Source organism: Colossoma macropomum, unplaced genomic scaffold (genome assembly GCF_904425465.1).
Source record: "Colossoma macropomum unplaced genomic scaffold, Colossoma_macropomum, whole genome shotgun sequence".
Taxonomy (NCBI): Eukaryota; Metazoa; Chordata; class Actinopteri; order Characiformes; family Serrasalmidae; genus Colossoma; species Colossoma macropomum.
The window spans coordinates 31,055,354-31,077,144 of NW_023494787.1; the positions used below are offsets into that span (position 1 = coordinate 31,055,354).

At 38.0% G+C, this 21,791-nt stretch overlaps 5 non-coding genes across 5 annotated transcripts; all 5 read right to left on the minus strand.

The window, feature by feature from the left end:
• Positions 1-1,093: 1,093 nt before the first annotated feature.
• Positions 1,094-1,165, minus strand: trnap-agg. Its single transcript has one exon. It is a non-coding gene; the product is annotated as a tRNA-Pro (tRNA).
• Positions 1,166-5,441: 4,276 nt separating this feature from the next.
• trnap-agg lies at positions 5,442-5,513 on the minus strand. Its single transcript has one exon. It is a non-coding gene; the product is annotated as a tRNA-Pro (tRNA).
• A 7,737-nt stretch (positions 5,514-13,250) lies between these two features.
• Positions 13,251-13,322, minus strand: trnap-agg. Its single transcript has one exon. It is a non-coding gene; the product is annotated as a tRNA-Pro (tRNA).
• A 1,417-nt stretch (positions 13,323-14,739) lies between these two features.
• On the minus strand, positions 14,740-14,811 carry trnap-ugg. The gene has a single exon. It is a non-coding gene; the product is annotated as a tRNA-Pro (tRNA).
• A 3,880-nt stretch (positions 14,812-18,691) lies between these two features.
• On the minus strand, positions 18,692-18,763 carry trnap-agg. The gene has a single exon. It is a non-coding gene; the product is annotated as a tRNA-Pro (tRNA).
• Positions 18,764-21,791: the final 3,028 nt, after the last annotated feature.

The following is a 21,791-nucleotide window of genomic DNA, read 5'->3' on the forward strand; positions in this document are numbered from 1 at the left end:
GCTCTTATATGGTGACTTTCAGCTGTTCCACTTCACTGACATTAAACCTCTCCATGAAATGTATTTAAAATATTTGAAATATATTAAGCTGTAATTACAATGTTATTTAGTTACTTTCCAAGCAATTTAATATTAAAAATGAATTTATTTAATTTAACAAAAAAGTAGTTTTAACCTGTGTCCCACATTTTCTGTGCAACCCTGTTAGCATGTGCAGTGACCCTCAGATGAGCTTGGAAGATTGTGTGCAATGAGGACAAGATACATGCTGACTGAAATAAACTTGGAGGCTGCAAGGTATGTTGAAAATCTATTATTTTTTATATTCTATTCATGTTTTTATAAAGTGTTGTTATAAATTTAACTAGGGAGCAATCTTGTTATAGGCTTATATCCACTTGTTTGTTAAAGTGTGGACTTGGAGGAAGACCTCAAGGCTTAAGGCACCATTTGGACAAAATTACAGGCACACTGGGGAATTGAACCCAGCTTTTTTACCGTTACTAGATAATATTACTGTTCATAGTTTATCTTTTCCTCTGTTTGATGTCTAAGCCTCTGCTTAGCTACAAGATTGTTTCATGATGTAATAACATATTCCACTCCATTGAGTATGTAATAACAAACTCTAACATGTAATAAACTCCACTGAGTATGTAATAAAGAATGTGTTTCTTAATAGTGCTCCTGGAGACCCATAATCTCAGATGTGATCTTGCAATAAGAACGTCTGGGGACAACCATGAGAGATTGTAGGGTAAATCCTGATGGGAAAGTAGATTTATTAGGGTGGGAACAAACTGAGTGTGAAATTTGTAAAGCAATCCAACACCTTGTAAAGGTGAAGCTCAGAGCAGGAGGAGATGGCACCATTGCCAACATAGTCCAAGGGACAACATACCTGCTGTTATCCCATTGATTTAAGTTAGTTTGGTATGCTGAGGTATATGATGAGCTGGACCAGTTGTGTTGGAGCAGAGGTTTGTTAACACTGTCCAAGGTAGCGGGTCCTTAAGAGCACTTGACAGTTTATGTTACAGGAGACCATGAAGTGAGTCTTTGATTGATGGTCAGACTTTTGGAAGTAAAATCAGGGCTCGTCCGGGATTTGAACCCGGGACCTCTCGCACCCTAAGCGAGAATCATACCCCTAGACCAACGAGCCATCCATACAGCTACAACTCCCATAAAAGTTTTTCAGAACTGCCACGTTTTACATTGTACCATCTCTACATCTTGTAACATGGCGCCATCTATCGGTGACTAAAAGCTCTGTAAAATGACTCATTGCACTTTGTATTTTCCTTGATAATCAGACTCTGGAAGAGCCGATCTGTTCATTAGCTGATATTTTCAGAGAAAAACTGAAGTAAGAATCTGATGGTCGACCACCCTAGTTTCCTGTATTACACCTTTAGATCCCATCAGGAAACCATCAAATGCATCTGGAATCAGAACACCTGTTAAACCATTAGAATCCTTTACACTGTAATACCAACCTATCAAGAAAACACCGTGACTGCTGGACACCAAGAACCAGCAGAAACTTGTAATGGTTTCTGTGATTTTTTTCAACAGGGCAGAAATTTGCAATCTTGTTACTGGTTAATAGAACTCCAAAGGTTCTGTTCCCGTTGACCCCATGAGGCCAGATTCCACCCAGTAAGCTAAGAATTCACAGTCCAATGGGAGTTGAAATGAGAAGGTGCTGGAAGAAAGAGTAAAGTTTGAGTCGGGGAATGAAAAGCCTCAAAATAGCACTGAGCTTTTTTCACTGGATTTGTAAATTATTAAATTTCCTAGACTTAGATCACGATGCAGTTGACCGATTAGATTATGCTGTATTGTTAAAATCACATATTCACAACATGGTCCTGCACGTTTTACTATTAAATCACTAAATCAGACCATAACGGCAAAGATTAATTAGCTGAAGATGTGAATTAATAATGCACTGATAATAATAAATGCACAACTATTATTGCTGCTGTGGGCGGGGTCTGTTTTCCCCCCACCCCTTTGTTCAATGTCTAATCTCTACTGTCCTGTGCTTAATGTTTGTATAGTTGTGTAGTTATTGTGTATTGTGCAGAATAGTGTTTGCATAGATTGTATGTATGTATTGTCTGTCTGCACTGTGATGAGAAGAAATGGCACTTTGTCTTTAATAGTAATTATAAATTCCCTGCTCAGACACACCTGATCCAGCTAAGATATGCCTAGAAGATCTGAGAAGATCTTCAAGTACTTTACAATTTGCTTATTTGTTGTTGCATTAAACGTCACATTCCACTTCCTATTAGCTCGTTACACTGCATTGCTCTGCAGTAGGTTGTAAGTATGTTCACTGAGGGCCAGCCTGATTTCTCCAGTTGTGCATTGTTCACCCTTAATAAACAGCACTGTTTTAGTTTAATTCTTCTCCCTCATTATTCTCCATCTTGGCTACAAAAGAAAGTTTAAGCTTCTATGCAGGGATGCTCTTTGAACTTGGCAAGGGTAGGCAGCCACCTAGGGCCCCCATGAGTCAAGGGCCACATGAAAATACACATTAGATATACTGTTTATGGAAAAGAATTCATGCCAAATTGAAAGGCAATCACTACAGTGGAAAAACGTGAAATGCAATGCATACATGACATTACTTTTCCATAGTGACATGCAGAATATGAGCTATTTTGACAAACAACCCCTCTGATACACTGTTTTAACGTCACTTAGAAAATAATACATGAGGATTTGCATTTTAAAAATGAAATGCTGAATTTATGTCACAATTGAATAAAATTCACCTTGAAACCTAATAAATGCGTTGCTATATTGATTTCCACCACGGAGTACTTAAAACAATGTTAAATCAATGTAGTCTACCTTAGACTACATAGACTTGCATGTTCCTGTTGAAATGCAATCTTGTGTGTGCATTGCATTTCACTGTCGCATTTCAATGAGGTACATACATTTGAAGTGCAAAAAAGAGAGAGAAAGAAAACAACGTAACAGAGGTTTTGCTTTTCATTTTGGCACTTTTTCTGCATGTCACCATGGAAAAGAACTGTCATGTGTGCAGTGCATTTCATGTTTTTTCTACTGTTTCCTATTTGCTTTTCAATTTGGCACGAACTGCTCTTCATACCTGCATGTGCTGATGCTAAATGACCCGTTCTGAAATATAGCTGTTATTTGTGAGTGAGTTGATTATCTTCAATAATTTCAATGTAGGGGATTACTAAACTGACAGATAATTTAGCTTGTTTCAAGTGTATTTCTTAAAACAAGCAAAATTATCTGCCAATAAAATAAGATCATTCCACTTAATTTACTTTGAAGTAAATCATGTGCACAAATAAGTTAAATAATTTTGAGATTGAGAAGTATTAGACACGTTTCATAGATGATTTCATTTTTTGCAGTGTAGTCAGTTGTGCCATTCAAGAGCCCAAAAACACAACTAATTAAAAAATGTATATAAAGGGGACCTATTCCTGTCTTTTGCCTAAGGCCCCACAATGACTAAAGGCACTTTTTTTATCACCATATCTGCACTTTTACATTTATATTTGGTGCACTGACTGAACTGAAGAAGTTATTAATGATTGTTAGGGGGCCCCTTGGTGACCGCGGGGCCCTAAGTAGCTGCTTATGTCGCTTAATAGGCAGAGCAGGCACTGACAGCAGCACACGCACACGCACACATAGATATATATTGTCATTGTTGCGACAACTTTTTATCTCTAAAATAGTAACTGGTAAAAATAACAAAAATTGGGATAAAGTGGTTTGTTTTGACAGTGATGATGGACCGTTTTATCAATTTGTTCAAACTGCCGTCTGACTGTAAAAAACTATTTAAAAAACAATGAAATATTCAGACCTTAAGCTCTGACTTCATGATATACTCCATCTTAAAATGCAATGCAGCTGTTCCAGGAGGTCGTACTGATGTAACCACCTGAATATTTTTAATAACTATACATTAATAACAGCTCAATGAACAAAATGTTTCCAAATGCTGCTGCACTCAGTGTAATGCTGAAGCCCCATCTGCTTTCTCTGCTGCTCTTGAGGTGGATTTGCTTACTTCATCTCATTAACAAACTTATGCTAACTTCCTGTAGAGGTAATGTGGTTAAAAAGTAGCTTTGCAAAGTTGGTCTCAGCTGAACAATCTGCTCCTGTGTGGAGTCATTCATGATGCTTATTAGTCAACTATGAATGTCATAAAAATGAAATGGCTTGAAAACAGAGAAAAACAGGTGTGTTTGGAAACTGCAAAGTTAAGTTTTAGCTTTGGAGATGGAGAGAAAAAAACATCATTTCCTCTGTCATTGCATGTGGTGTCTTTTAAAAGTTACACAGGCCCGTCTCATGACCAAAATATAAATGTAGAAGCGTAGACTCGCCCTGTCCTGCAGCATTGTACGCAGCCTTTGTCGTTGCGTGCAGTACACAGCACACAGTGTGCTATTTTAAACACAGAGAGTTTCCTGTGGGCAGAGCCTTATTTTAGCCACACCCCTGCATTTTAGAGCAGGAAGTGAGACTGCATCCCTGTACATTATGGCCACATGGTTAGAGCTGCTAGTAAAGGTGTCCTGAACTCTGAAAATCAGTGTGTAACATTAAGAATTGTCTCTACTGAAAAACATATTTCCTGCAATGAAGTAGTGACAGAATAGAATGTTTAACCTGTATTTTTAGTAAAATACACATAATCATGATATAGAGTCACTCAAAGCAAAAAGAGTTTAGTCTAAAATCCAAGTCAGTTAAAAATTCTATAGTTTGGTAGAATCATCCACATCGACAGCAACATTGTGACAAAACCTCCAAAAAAGTAACTTTACAGGAAAACATTCTTAACTTTGTGTGTAAGTTAATGTAACGTTTTTTTTTTCTTTATCATTTTGGACCATTTCTTTTGGTCTGACCAAAATGGAGATACAAAATTTTGTTCCAAAAGCAAAATATAAAAGTCTGCTATCTGAACTGGGGACCTCTTGCACCTGAATCAAGAATCATTTCCTTTTCTATGCAGTTAAACTGGGACTATTATTATTTTTCTGACTGACCTGTTGTTCTCTTGCTGAATTAGTCATTTTGAGCACACTTTCTCTTCTTCTCTCTTCACTCTACTTTTCTCCTTTTCTTTTCCACAGTTATGAACACAAATTGTGATGCTGTAGGCTTGTTGACTAACAGTGGTTTAAGAAACAGTGAACTGGACCAATGTTAAGATGTGCGTTGGTCATTCTTCTTGCACAGAACATGTAAATGCCTTACTTGACCTTTTTAACCTATGCAATATTGGCACCTGTCCAGTTGAAAGAATACAGTTCAAAACACTTGAGAGCTGATGTTGCAGGAGATGTTGAAGGAATCCAGGTTTTCCATTCCAATGTTGTTACAGTAACTGAAATATGCTTTTTGTATTAAAATTTGGGCTCGTCCGGGATTTGAACCCGGGACCTCTCGCACCCTAAGCGAGAATCATACCCCTAGACCAACGAGCCACCTTCGAAAAAACGATGGTCCAGTAAAGTTTTTTAGCCCTGCCACGTCCTACAGTTACTTCTTTTCAGGTTCTTGAAACATGAGCGCCATCTATCGGCAACCTTGTCCTACAGCAGTCTCTCTCGATCTCTGCACGTTTTGTATTTTCCTTCATTAAACACACCTTAAAAATCAAACCGTTAGCTCTTCAGACCGAACATGAGAATCTGATGTTTGACCCAATTTCCTTCCAGTATGTTGTAAACCTGCTCTTCTTCTTAATCCTTGATTTAAGATCTGAATTCAATGGAAGCTGTAAGTCATCGAGGCTCCTTCACCCTCCAGCAGCCGTTTTCAGTCTCGGTCTTGAAGACTCCATGCTGTGAATATTCTTGTATTTTCTTTTACTTCTAACAGCGATTCAAGAATCAACTAGTTGTAAAAGTTTTGAAAACTACATTTTAACATATTGGAATTATGTTAATTCTGAATTATTTTGCAGTTTGAATGACAGTTTTGCATTATATCACTTTCAGTTTGAATTTGTTAAACATTATAAGGCAGTTTAATCTAATTACATAACACCTACAAAGTTTTACAACTTCTGTTCATTTCACTAGTTTCAATAATATGACAAATAGATCCAATAATTTTCATGTCTCTAACACAAGGCCCGTAGCGCGATCCTATTTGGCCCCCCGAACTTATTTTCACTTTCTTTTAATATTAGCGCATATTCACAATGTGTCACACTACAACCCCCAGCATGCTGTGCAACATGATGTCCGCTCCAACTCTCGTTCCCCCACCAACAATCTATAAAACAGCGGCTACACCACAAATCCACCACACCAGTCAGATCATCAAACGCACTAGCTGTGCCCAGCAGCAGTCCAACCAATATAAACACACAGCTAAAAAACACCTGTTCGCTAAAAGTGAAAAGTGGATAGTGAACGCTGGGGATTTAGAAACAGGTGCGCACTCAAATACCTTTGTACTTCCAATAAGGATAAACCTGCCTGTCTCTGTCTCATTTGGGGAGATGGTGTAGCCATGGCCGTAACTAGCTATGAGGACACCGAGGTCCGGACTTCGGTAGTTTCAGAAGGAATTTTTTTTCACTTTTCTCCGTTCATGAGATTAAACGTAGAAACAGCGCCGTTATGACAATACCGTAATCTACTCAGGGGCGCAGCCACGGTGTCACAGACCCACCCAAATAGACCACTGTAGTCGTGTTGTCATTGTGTAGTCGGCGCCATGCTTTTATGCCCATATTAGGAACTCCGGGTCTAAGCTCCATTTCTCTATGGCCAGAATGAGTAGGGTTTTTGAAAAATCGCCTCTATCGCCCCCTGTGTTAAATAAAACTGTTCAGAACCCGATACGTTTTGTCCTGAACATTCTTCTGTCGAATACCACTGGATCCTCCGAATTGCGAGGTCGTTAAAGAGTTGAAATATGAATATTGCTACATGTAAGCTAATATTAATAATATTGCTACTGCGCACTGAATTCACGTCATTAGACTGGCAGTCTCCTTAAACAGGTTATCACCCCCTGATAAACTGATTTCGGCTATCTTAGTATCCTAATAATTATTTTAATGCTGGTAACTTTTTTCTGATGACATTTTCTCAGGACAATCGCCAGCTTTTTGTTCGACTTTTACCATTACCAGGTGGAACGGGGAAATTCAAACAAGCAGCTGGCGATTGTCCTGAGAAAATGTCATCAGAAAAAAGTTACCAGCATTAAAATAATTATTAGGATTAGGATAATTATTAGGATTGACTTCAGCTTCATTGAGGGTTGATATGAGGTTTCACTATTTCCGCTTAACAGAGTAACATTGACTTATTTTTGCTGTTTCACAGAATCGACAGGTCAGTATTTTGTCTCGTTTTATAATGTTTGTGATAGCTAGTCAGAGCAGCTGCACCATTTAAGGTGGACCGGGAATATTCAAACAAGAAGCTGCGAAAAAAGATTAATTCAACCTCGTAGTTTTAACACGGGTAGTATTTTTGATAAGGAGTTTTAGCCTATCAAAATTTCCTACCTAGAGGTTTTATTTACGGGTATACCCATAATTATGCGCTACAGTAGAACATTTCGATAAGATAAGGTAGCGTCATCAAATTGATACGCAGTAGCTTTAGCTCCCATGTAGCAATATTAGTATTACAGCTCTTTAACGACCTGGTAATTCGGATGATCCAGTGGTATTCTGGAGAAAAATGTACACAGGACAAAACGTATCGGGTGCTGAACATTTTTATTTAACACAGGGGGCGATAGAGGCGATTTTTCGAAACCCTTATTTATTCTGGCCATAGAGATGGCGCTTAGACCCGGAGTTCCTAATATGGGCATAACCATAGATATACATACCTAGATGCCGCGTTGGGTCCAGCCAGGCACGTCAACGGTGCCGCCATTTTAGGGCGATCAACATCGCTGATGGACTGCATTCAGAACCGTTACAGAGCGGAGGTTTAAGAAAGATACTGTCCAAAATTATACTATTTCAAGTATTTAGCTCTCAGAAAGTAGATAGTAGTTATTTATTTACAATGATGGTTAATGCTTTGTAGTTATAGCACTCCTTAATCCGTATAGATATTCTTAATAGATTAACGTTAGCACCTTACACGAACCTGAAGCTAACTTCTTATTTTGCAGCTTCTTGTTCGAATTTTCCCGTTCCACCTTAAATGGTGCAGCTTCAGGCACCAGAAAGTGACCTCTGCAACATTTAAGCTGGAACGGGAAAACTCGAACAAGAAGCTGGCGAACAGGAAGCCAACTTTAGCATCGTCCTTCTGTGTATTAAGATGAGAAGTGATTCACACACTGATGGATTTGCTGATTGTGTTTTTACCGGAGCTCGCGCTGAACTCACGTCAGGTGCAGACTGAATTCTTTCCTGCTGGTCTGGACGGCTAATTAGCCCGATCAGTTATTGAAGAAATAAAAGCTACCGAGAGCAGTCTGTGCAGCCTAGATTAAATTATGTCTGAGGATTACAACAAAACAAATCTGGTGAAAACTGTGGCCGATTTAATCCTGAGACTCATCGTCTCTCAATACAAGTAAATTTGTTAATAATCGGATCCTGACCGCTCCAACATGGCGGACGCGCAGACGTATCGCCTCACATAGAGAACAACCGGCAACGCGGCATTTAGATATGTATATCTATGGGCATAATGAGGACTACAGAATGACGCACGACTACAGAGGTCTATGGTGACAGAATTTATTATGCGTCATTTTTAAGTGAAATTTTATTTGTTTTCTGTGAGCTCTGTCACTCTATTATGGCCAATCAAAATCTGCCAAGCTCCGCCTTATTTTCTTCAAAACTATAATAATCGCTTAGCAACCGTCGCTTTTCGCAATTGCTTCCGTAATTAGCGCCCGTCATGTTGGTGACTACCGTTGGGACTCTGAAGTCCTCGGAAGTTTCTGAAGGGTTTTGAAGTTCAGTGTGTAAAAAAGGGACGTATCTACCCAATGAGCAGCGAGAGGTTCACAGCTGACCTCAGAACTGCTGTGGCTCAGCCATAGACTCTACTGCCCTCTCCGTTTATCTCTGTAGGAGACGCTACGCTGCCCGGAGAACCAGAGTAATTTGACTTATTGAGATGTTCAGGTATGCACACATGCTATAGGCTAACATATAACATTGCTATGGTAAAATGTGGCTAGCTAATGAGTTCATGAGCGCAATTAACACATTAAGGTTTTAAAACGCAAACCCTGTATTTCAATTTTGTTTGGACTGTTCGTTACATTCCTGGCTAAGTCAGCATGCTTTAGTTTAGCTCCAGTAGCTGCTCAGTTTAGGCTACAAGCTCCGTAGTCGGCTATATAGTGATTAGATGAGAAATAGAAGCTGTATTTTATTTCCCACACATTACAAACTACAGATGGCATGAGAAAGTTCACTGTTAACCTACATATTGGTGGTATAGCATCACGTAGCTAACTTTTTAAAGAAATTAGCAGCTACACTAGACTGTATTCTCTCTCATTACCTGTGTAAGTAGCTGCCTTTCCCGTTATCTGGGGTTTGGTAGAGACAGCCTTTGATAACGCATGTTTAATGTGGGCTTTTTCAGTAATCAGTGAGGACAGAGATGCAAAAGGGCCATGTAGAGAGAGAGAGAAAGAGACAGAGGTACATGAGAAAATCAATTTAAAACAATTAATTTGAAACTACTTGGTTTAGTGTAGGTTTCAACACATATTTTCAGCTGAAAATATACATCTAAATAAATGATTATTTGTTAAATGATTAATCAAATAAACTTAAACAGGGTAACTGGAGTCAAATCAGTTTATGGAAGAGTAATAGCAGTTTATGGAAGAATGGAGGAATGGGGAAGGAACAAATGAAAGGAAAAGGTGCATAATATTTATGGATAGGTGAAAAAAGCAATGAAAAAAACCCTAAAGAAACTTATGGTTGGTTTAATACTAATATTCTGCAGTTATTTTATTCTCTATGAGACGTAGGTCACATTTCTGCAATATGGGCCTCACTAAAACTTTGACCCTAGTTACAGCCCTGGGTGTGACTGTAATGAAAGAATACCACATTAAGTACCGTAACAAGACAAAACACTGGAAAGTGGCAGAGATGAAGAAGGTCATTCTCTGGCCCACAGATTTGTTGATATTTTTCAATATGGCCTGTTGAGAGTTTGACACCCCTGTATTAATTGGTGTTTTATAGGTGATCCATGTCATGTCTTGCATGACCACTTGTGAGTTGTGTGATACCACTATACAAGCACTAATGCTGCAGTAACTTTGTACACATCTTATACTCCTGAAAAAGTCTCAGGAATCATAAAGAGATGAGAGATTTCATCAGTGAGCTAAACTCACCTTTTCACTTTTGTAACCTTGACATTTTTAGCTTTCATATAATTTTTTTTTTTTTTATAATTTTTGCAACTTTGGCTCCTAAGTAGTTGTATTCAGACCTTACTTCACTAACAGGGGAAAATGGCTTTAAAATAACTATAAAAATTAAAAATAGGCTAGACCTGTGACTTTCCTCAGTATGAGGGTAAAGGCTCTAATCCAAAATCATACAGAAGCTAATAAAAGAAGCTCCTGTATTTTTCATTTAAAATAGTCAGACTAGAAAAATACAACAAATACAGCTCTCTTCCTGGTTGACCCCATGAGGTCAGACTCCTCCGTCCAGCATCACAAGTAAGTTGTATTTTTCTGGTCTTTGCAATCACATAAATGTCACAGCACCAATAACAAAACATACATTGTCAGAAAAAAGGGTGCTGAACTGTCAATGGGGTGGGGCCCTTGTCACTTGGGTGGTACCTTCAATGGTGAAAAAAGCTGCACTCACTGTCTCCATCTATCAGTGCCTCCTCTGCATCAGTGTAGATCAGTTTGTGAATTTGTCAGTTGAGCACAGCTCATTAAGTTCTTTTTTGTTTGTTTCTTCTTCTTCTTTTTCATCTTCTTATTATTATTATTATCTTTTGCAAGTCCTTAAAATTACAACCCTGAATTATTAGACAGTTTTAAACATTGTCTAATCCACTGCCCTCTAAATCTGATCCAGCTCATGTAGAATTAAATAATCATCTTGATGAGCTGGATCAAGTGTGTTGGAGCAGGAAATAGTTGAAAGAGTGTCAGGCAGTGGATCTTCAGGCGGAGGATTAAGATTGTTACCTATTCTTCCTATACAACCACATTTCCAAGTTGGGACGTTGTGCAAAATGTAAAATGTAAATAAAACAAAGTGCAATGATGTGCAAATAATTTAAACCCTATTTTTCATTGAAAATAGTACAAAGACAACAAATCAAATATTGAAACTGAGAAATTTTATTGTTTTTTGAAAAATATATGCCCATTTTGAATTTGATGCCAACAACACATTCCAAAAAAGTTGGGACGGGGGCAACAAAGGGGGAGGTAAAGTTGTGTAATGCTAAAAAAAAACATTTGGTGGTTAATTGGCAACAGGTCAGTAATATGATTGGGTATAAAAAAAGCACCCCAGAGAGGCTGAGTCTTTCATAAGTAAAGATGAGGAGGAATTCACCACTCTGTGAAAGACTGCACGGGCAAATAGTGCAACAATTCAAGAATAACATTTCTCAACCTAAAATAGCAAAGAACTTTTGCTTTTCATCATCTATAATACATAATAACATTAAATCTGGAGAAATCTCTGTATGCACAGGACAAGGCCAAAAACCAGTATTTGCTGGCTGTGATCTTTGGGCCCTCAGACGGCACTGCATTAAAAACAGACATGATTCTGTATTGGAAATCACTGCATGGGCTCAGAAACACTTCTGAAAACCACTGTCTTTGAAAACAGTTTGTCGCTTCATCCACAAATGCAAGTTAAAACTCTAAAACGCGAAGAAGAAACCATATATAAACAGGATCCAGGAATGCTGCCACCTTCTCTGGGCCCGAGCTCATTTAAAATGTACTGAGAGGAAGTGGAAAAGTGTCCTGTGGTCTGATGAATCAACATTTAAAATTCTTTTTGGAAATCATGGACACTGTGTCCTCTGGGCTAAAGACCCCTCAGCTTGTTATCAGTGCACAGTATTCATGATTCAAAAGCCACTATTCATGATGGTATAGGTGTGCATTAGAGAACATGGCATGGGTGACGTGCACATCTGTGAAGGCACCATTAATGCTGAATGATATATACATGTTTTAGCAACATATGCTGCCATCCAGACGACATCTTTTTCAGGGAAGGCCTTGCTTATTTCAACGAGACAGTGCCAAACCACATTCTGCATGTATTACAACAGCATTGCTCCGTATTAAAAGAGTCCTGGTGCTAAGCTGGCCTGCCTGCAGTCCAGACCTGTCACCACTGATAACACTTGGCGCATTATGAAATGAAAAATACGACAAAGGAGATCCCGAACTGTTGAGCTGCTAAAATCCTGTATCAAACAAGAATAGGAAAACATTTAACTTTCAAAACTACAGCAATTGGTCTCTTCAGTTCCCAAACACTTACAGAGTGTTGTTAAAAGAAGAAACACAGTGGTATACATGCCCCTGTCCCAACTTTTTCGGAAACGTGTTGTTGGCATCAATTTCAAAATGGGCATACATTTTTCAAAAAACAATAAAGTTTTCAGAAATGTTGTCTTTGTAGTGTTTTTCTTTAAAAATATGGTTTACATGATTTGCACATCATTGCATCATATTTACATTCTACACAGCGTCCCAACTTTTTTGGAAATGGGGTTGTACATAAAAATACAAAAATACAAATGAAAGTTTACAGGAGATGGAAAAATCATTTAAACTTTCTGTGTAAGTTAATGTAACATTTTTTTTTTCTTTTTTAACCATTTTGGACCATTTCTACTGGTCTGACCAGTAGAAATACAGAATATAAAGCAAAATATAAAGGTCCTTTTCTTTTCCACTTTGTGAAGTTGTGAACACAAATTGTGATGCTGTAGGCTTGTTGACTAACAGTGGTTTAAGAAACAGTGAACTGGACCAATGTTAAGATGTATGTTGGTCCATCTTCTTGCACAGAACATGTAAATGCCTTACTGGACCTTTTTAGCCTATGCAATATTGGCACCTGTCCAGTTGAAAGAATACAGTTCAAAACACTTGAGAGCTGATGTTGCAGGAGATGTTGAAGGAATCCAGGTTTTCCATTCCGATGTTGTTACAGTAACTGAAATATGCTTTTTGTATTAAAATTTGGGCTCGTCCGGGATTTGAACCCGGGACCTCTCGCACCCTAAGCGAGAATCATACCCCTAGACCAACGAGCCACCTTCGAAAAAACGATGGTCCAGGAAAGTTTTTTAGCCCTGCCACGTCCTACAGTTACTTCTTTTCAGGTTCTTGAAACATGAGCGCCATCTATCGGCAACCTTGTCCTACAGCAGTCTTTCTCGATCTCTGCACGTTTTGTATTTTCCTTCATCAAACACACCTTAAAAATCAAACCGTTAGCTCTTCAGACCGAACATGAGAATCTGATGTTTGACCCAATTTCCTTCCAGTATGTTGTAAACCTGCTCTTCTTCTTAATCCTTGATTTAAGATCTGAATTCAGTGGAAGCTGCAAGTCATCGAGGCCGTTTTCAGTCTCAGTCTTGAAGACTCCATGCCCTGCATGTTCTTGTGTTTTCTTTTACTTCTAACAGCGATTCAAGAATCAACTAGTTGTAAAAGTTTTAAAACCTACATTGCTGTCTCTATTTTGATATTATATATTTGAACTATGTCATGTCTGAATTATTTTGCAGTTTCGTATACAGTCTTGCATTGTATCAATTTCAGCTTTTTTTCAGCATTTTGTTAAACATTATAAGACAGTTTAATCTAATTACATAACACTTTACAAAGATTACAACTTCTATTAATTTCACAAGTTTCATAAATATGACAAATAGATATATTAGTTGTGCTTTATAGGTGATCCATGTCATGTCTTGCATGGCCACTTGTAAGTTGTGTGATACCCCTAAACAAGCACTAATGCTGTAGTAACTTTGTACACGTCTTATACTCCTGAACAAAAAGTCTCAGGAATCATAAAATGATGAGAGATTTCATCAGATTTAATATAAATGAGCTAAACTCACCATTTAACTTTTGTAACTTTAATGTTTATATTTTTCATATGTTGCCTATGTTTTGCATTTTATGAATTTGCAACTTTGACACCTAACTGGTTGTATTCATTCATACAGAAGCTAATAGATGAAGCTCCTGTATTTCTCATTTAAAATATGCAGATGAGCCATCTTAGTGAAATATAGCTTAAATTAAGCTCTGGTAGATTTTAATGAGCTGAAGGTTGAAGTTTAATTTCTAAAACTCTTAAAGATATAGTAGTACCCATTCAAAGGTGCCAGTGTGATATTTGAGTCTGTGTTGTTGTGCTGTACGCATGATGACTGTCTCCCTCATCCTCCTGTGTTTCCCTGAGCTTCACACGGAACAAACACAGAGGTCAAAGCTGTTAACCTTTCTTAAAGGATCTGCTTCTAACATCATGGTGCTAGATGCCACAGGGCACCTTCAGAGATCCTGTAGAGTCCATGCTTTGGCAGGTCGGAGCAGTTTTTGGAGGACCAACAGCGTATTAGACGGGTGAACATAACGCTTTGGCTCCTCGGTTTATAAACAGCTGTTCCGGTGTGTGGAAGCATTAAGTAGTAGCTTTTGGAGTTAAAACCTGGGCTCGTCCGGGATTTGAACCCGGGACCTCTCGCACCCAAAGCGAGAATCATACCCCTAGACCAACGAGCCATCTACAGTTAAGCGTTCACCAGAACATTTCCGGAACTGCCACGTCCTACATTGACCTGTCCTCAGATTTTTCAGATTCCTGTGACTTGGGCGCCATCTATCGGTGACTAAAGCTCTGTAAGTCGAGGCTCCATTATCCTACAGCAGTGGTTCCCATTCTCAGTTTTTGAGACTCTATGCTTTACAAAAGGTTGTATTTTCCTTCATCTGACGTAGAATTCAAATTATCGTACTTGTCAGGCTTTACCTGAGTCGATCTGTTCATTAGCTGAAATATTAGAGGAAATCAGAGATAAGAACCTGATGGTTAAACAGAATATGTTCTAAAAACGTGACTGTCGTTATTATAATAATATCTGCTGTTAACAGTGGATATTAATACAAATGTAAAAGATGTTACATGATCTGTGATGTCCCTTTTTATTCTTTGGCTTGCTTTATGATAATGAACTGTGTTGCTCTGAGCTATGAGCTGTTTGCTCGCCTGCCGTTCCACGTATAATAATAATAATAATAATAATAATAATAATAATGATAATAATAATAATAATAATAATAATAATAATAATAATAATGTTACAATTCTCTTTCGGCTGCAAACTTATCATCAGCTACAAATATGCTTAGACAGGGGTGGCGCCACACCTCCAAAAGTGGTGGGGCAAAACACATTGTTTAAAAAAAAAATAAGCAGCTGGCTGAGTGACGCGATGCAATTAGGCCACTGACTAATGTCATGGCCTTTTATGTCATGCTAATGACGTCTTTATAAACCTATTCTGAGGTGCGTAGTAACTGCTTACATTTACTCAAGTACATGTACTTCAGTAAAATGATCATGGATTTTTACTCTCCTGAGTATTTTCAAATCATATTACTTCTATTAAAGTGAGTAAAAGAATCTTTTTCCTTTTTTGTGTTTAATTTCAGTGTGTTTTAATACTTGTACTGCTTTGTGATTGGTCATACATCTGACTTTGGAGCTTCTGTATTTTAGACCAAAAAAATCCCAAAAAGAGAAGAACAGAGCTGCGCAGTCTTCAGTTCCTATGCTGATAAATGCTGGATGTTCTAAGAAGTTCCACTGCAGTATTCACTACTTAAGTAGATTTTTTTCCTTTTTATTTCTGCTCAAGTTGTTTTGGGGAAGGTACTTTTACTTCATTATTTTTAAATATCAATACTTTTACTTGAGTATTGATTTGCTACAAAACATCTCTGAAGAACATCAGGCTGTTTTCATACCCAGTTCATTTTCTAAAGACGCACCACCATTTGATTATGTGATATTTCACCCTTTTTCTTTGGTTCGAATGATGGACTGCAAAGGCTAAAGTGAACTAAATTACACACGTGGGTGTTTGTTTATTGATCAGAAGTTTTGCAGGGATGCAGGCGCTCTGTTACTCTCACATTCACCACCATGAAAACCGTAAAACAGAAAACAGAGACGCTTATCGTTTTTGTGAATACCAATTTAAATTTAACCGATTAAATCCTCATGCTTGACCAAAAATTTGCTTCACAATCCGTAATCAAACACATATTATTATTTTATTGCTTGTCTTTCATTATTTACAGCAGCTCGCAGTGCAAGAACGAGCGCTTGCATCCCTGTAAACCTCTGATCAATGAACAAACACTCACACACGTAACGAGTGAAATGCTAAAGCAGCAGGTTGTGCAGACAGTACAGAGAAAACATGTAGGGGGAAAAAAGCGTGTTGTGGTGTTGAATTCCCCCGAGAATTAGTGCGGTTCAGTTGTTTGGTGCTGCCTGAATGCGGGTGGAGTTTCGTATGTCAAAACTGAACTAAAGAAAAGTTTAGGGAAAGTGGAGGTTTTTATGTGCGCATCCTGAACCCAAAAAGTAGTGGGGCGTCACCACAGTACCGTGAAAAGTGGCGGCGGCCCTGTGCTTAGAGTTGGAACGGTTTATCCCACAGATGTTCTATTTTGTGGTTTATATTTGATTTTTCTTTCTTTTTTTTCCATTTTTTTGGGAATGGAATTTCACTGTTGCATTTTAATGAGTTAAATATATTTGAAGTACAAAAAAGAGGTCAAGCGGCAAGAAAACTATATAACAGAGGCTTTTCGTTTTGGCACTTATTCTGCTTGTCACTATGGAAAAGTAATGTTATGTGTGCAGTGCATTTCATGTTTTCTACTGTAGTGATTGCTTTTCAATTTGGCAAGAATTGCTCTCCACACCTGCATGTGCTGATGTTAAATGACCTATTCTGAAATATAGCTTTTATTTGTGACTGAAGTGATTATGTACAGTAATTTCAATGTTGACTGAGAAGTATTAGACATATTGACTAGATGATTTCATTTTTCTTGCAGTGTAGACAGTTGTGCCACTCAGGAGCCCAGAACTAATATAAAAATGTGTATCAAGGGGCCCATTCTTGTCTTTTGCCTAGAACCCCACAATCGCTAAAGGCACATTTCATCACCATATCTAAACTTTTACATTCAAATTTGGTGCATTGGCTCAACTGAAGATTTGACTGAGCCAATCGCAGATAGATATGGTTGCTTAGCAGTGATTAGAAGGCCAAGAAAACAAACGGTGTTTGAGAGCAGTTTGTCAAAGACATGGGCAAGTTATTAATGATGCATTTGTTAAAATTTGATCCACATCATTTTAGCACCGTTTTTGCATTGAATTATTAGTCACTGAGGGACAAAGGGGCACATGCTCCACCACCCGCAATAAAAGATCATAGTACAATAATAATCCAGACATTGTTAGGGGGTCCCTTGGTGACCGCTGGGCCCTAAGCAGCCGCTTATGTTGCTTAATAGGCAGAGCTGGCACTGACAGCAGCACACGCGCACGCACACACACACACACACACACACACACATATATATATATATATATATAGTCGTTGTTGCGACTACTTTGTATCTCTAAAATAGTGACTGGTAAAAATAACAAAAAATGAGATACAGTGTTTTGTTTAGGCAGCAATGATGGACCATTTTACCAAATTAGTTAAAACTGCTGTTCCACTGTAAAACTATTTAAAAATCAATTAAGTATTTAGACATTAGTAATTTACAAGCACTATTTGAGATAGTAATGAGCTAAATATGTACAAAATCCACATTTTTAGGGTACTTTCTACTGGGAGGTGGCTGTCCCAAACCCTAAGCCCTATATTTCAAATCGCCTTTTTTGCATTTTTGTTTTTTAAAAGATCTTTTTGATTTTTGTGAAGTTGAAAGATTTAGATTTAAGTTTAACTCTTTTAATGAAAAAAAAACAAACAAAAAACTGAGGTATTCATGTCGATTGGCCTCTACCAAAACACAGAGGCTGCATTCGAGCCTGTAAGTACTGCGTACTGCTCCTGTAGTGAGTGTGTCCAAAAGTAGTAAGTGGTACGCAGTATGTGACCAACATAAATTTCTCCAGCACGACAAAAATACCCAGATGATGTACTGCTCTGACAAAATGTTCCAGTAAGCAGCAAGATCTGTCTTCATGATGAGCACACCCCAGTCCCTCATGGCCACATGGTGAGAGCTGTTAGTAAATGTGTCCCGAAGTCTGAAAATCAGTGTGTACATCAGTTATGTGTTATGAACACAAATTGTGATGCTGTAGGCTTGTTGACTAACAGTGGTTTAAGAAACAGTGAACTGGACCAATGTTAAGATGTTGTGTGTTGGTCCATCTTCTTGCACAGAACATGTAAATGCCTTACTTGACATTTTTAGCCTATGCAATACTGGCACCTGTCCAGTTGAAAGAATACAGTTCAAAACACTTGAGAGCTGATGTTGCAGGAAATGTTGAAGGAATCCAGGTTTTCCATTCCGATGTTGTTACAGTAACTGAAATATGCTTTTTGTATTAAAATTTGGGCTCGTCCGGGATTTGAACCCGGGACCTCTCGCACCCTAAGCGAGAATCATACCCCTAGACCAACGAGCCACCTTCGAAAAAACGATGGTCCAGGAAAGTTTTTTAGACCTGCCACGTCCTACAGTTACTTCTTTTCAGGTTCTTGAAACATGAGCGCCATCTATCGGCAACCTTGTCCTACAGCAGTCTCTCTCGATCTCTGCACGTTTTGTATTTTCCTTCATCAAACACACCTTAAAAATCAAACCGTTAGCTCTTCAGACCGAACATGAGAATCTGATATTTGACCCAATTTCCTTCCAGTATGTTGTAAACCTGCTCTTCTTCTTAACCCTCGATTTAAGATCTGAATTCAGTGGAAGCTGTAAGTCATCGAGGCTCCTTCACCCTCCAGCAGCCGTTTTCAGTCTCGGTCTTGAAGACTTCATGCTGTGAATATTCTTGTATTTTCTTTTTCTTCTAACAGCGATTCAAAAATCAACTAGTTGTAAGGGTTTTGAAAACTACACTGCTGTGTCTATTTTGAAATATTTGAATTATGTTAAATCGGCATTATTTTGCAGTTTCGTATACAGCCTTGCATTATATCACTTTCAGATTGAATTGGTTAAACATTATAAGACAGTTTAATCTAATTACATAACACCTACAAAGTTTTACAACTTCTATTAATTTCACAAGTTTCAAAAATATGACAAATAGATACATTAGTTGTGTTTTATAGGTGATCCATGTCATGTCTTGCATGGCCACTTGTAAGTTGTGTGATACCCCTAAACAAGCACTAATGCTGCAGTAACTTTGTACACATCTTATTCTCCTGAAAAAAGTCTCAGCAATCATAAAATTATGAGCAATTTCATCAAATTTCATATGAATAAGCTAAAGTCACCATTTAAGCTTTGTAACCTTAATGTTTATATTTTTCATATGCTGCCTCAATTAGAATTTTTGTGAAGTTACAATTTTGACACCTACTTGGTTGTATTCAGACCTTCCTTCACTAACAAACTGTAAAAATTTAAAATAGGCTAGAACTGTGACTTTCCGCAATATGAGGGTACAAGCTCTAATCCAAAATTATATGGAAGCAAATAGAAGACATTCCTGTATTTCTAATTTAAAATATGCAGATGATTATATTAGTACCCATTCAAAGCACATTTGGAAAGACACCATTCATTCACTCACTCATTCAGTCAGTAGTTTGAAAGTATTACTTTGGAAATGTGATGTTTAAGTCTGTGTTGTTGTGCTGCAGGCATGATGACGGTCTCCCTCATCCTCCTGTGTTTCCCTGAGCTTCAACACGTCAAAGCTGTTAACCTTTTTACGTAAAAACACACCAGTGGTGCGAAAGAGAGATTTTCAGTTTCAGGCAATCAATTAAATTAGTCAGTTGATTAATCAGTTATTTAATACAACCCCATTTCCAAAAAAGTTGGGACGCTGTGCAAAATGTAAATAAAAACAAAATTCAACGATGTGCAAATCATTTAAACCCTATATTTCATTGGAAATAGCACAAAGACAAGAAATCAAATTGAAGCTGAAGTCAATCAAGTTGAAACTTGATTAAATATATGCCCATTTTGAATTTGATGCCGACAACACATTCCAAAAAAGCTGTGACGGGGGCATGTTTACCACTGTGTTTCATCATCTCTTGTTTTAACAACACTCTGTAAGCATTTGGGAACTGAGGAGAGCAACTGCTGTAGTTTTGAAAGTAAAATGTTTTCCCATTTTTGCTTAACATAGGATTTTGGCTGCTCAACATTTCGGGGTCTCCTTTGGCATATTTTTAATTTAATAATGCACCAAATGGTTTCAGTGGTGACAGGTCTGGACTGCAGGCAGGCCAGTTTAGCGCCCAGAGTCTTTTAATACAGAGCAATGCTGCTGTAATACATGCAGAATGTGGTTTGGCATTGTCTTGCTGAAATAAGCAAGGGCTTCCCTGAAAAAGACGTCATCTGGATGGCAGCATATGTGCCAAAACATTTATATATCATTTAGCATTAATTAGGGGTGGGAATCTCTAGGCACCTCACGATTTGATTTGCGTTCCGTCAACATTACGTTATAAATTAAATATTTAGAAAATCGATTTTTGACATTGAATGAATCGATTCAGAATCGTGCACGTCCGCATCGCGATGCATCTAAGAATCGATTTTTTCCCGCACCCCTAGCATTAATGGTGCCTTCACAGATGTGCATGTCACCCATGCCATGTGCACTAATGCACCCCTACACCATCATGAATACTGGATTTTGAACTGTGCACTGATAACAAGCTGAGTGGTCTTTAGCCCAGAGGACACAGTGTTCATGATTTCCAAAAAGAATTTCAAATGTTGATTCATCGGACCACAGGACACTTTTCCACTTCCCCTCAGTCCATTTTAAATGAGCTTGGTCTCAGAGAAGGTGGCAGCATTCCTGGATCCTGTTTATATATGGTTTCTTCTTTGCATTTAAGAGTTTTAATTAGCATTTGTGGATGCAGTGATTAATTGTTTTCACAGACAGTGGTTTTCAGAAGTGTTCCTGAGCCCATGCAGTGATTTCCACTACAGAATCGTGTCTGTTTTTAATGCAGTGCCGTCTGAGGTCCCAAAGATCACCATCAGCAAATACTGGCCTGGCCTTGTCCCTCATGTACAGAGATTTCTCCAGATTTTCTGAATCGTTTAATGTTATTATGTACCGTAGATGATGAAAAGCAAAAGTTCTTTGCTATTTTATATTGAGAAATGTTATTCTTGAATTGTTGCACTATTTTCCTGTGCAGTCTTTCACAGAGCGATGAATTCCTCCTCATCTTTACTTCTGAAAGACTCAGCCTCTCTAGGATGCTCTTTTTATACCCAATCATGTTATTGACCTATTGTCAAACACCAGGTGTTTCTTTTAGCATTACACAACTTTACCAGCCTTTTGTTGCCCTCGTCCCAACTTTTTTGGAACGTGTTGCTGGCATCAAATTCAAAATGGGCATATATTTTTCAAAGAACAATAAAATTCCTCAGTTTCAACATCTGATGTGTTGTCTTTGAAGCAGTTTCAATGAAATATGGGGTTTAAATGATTT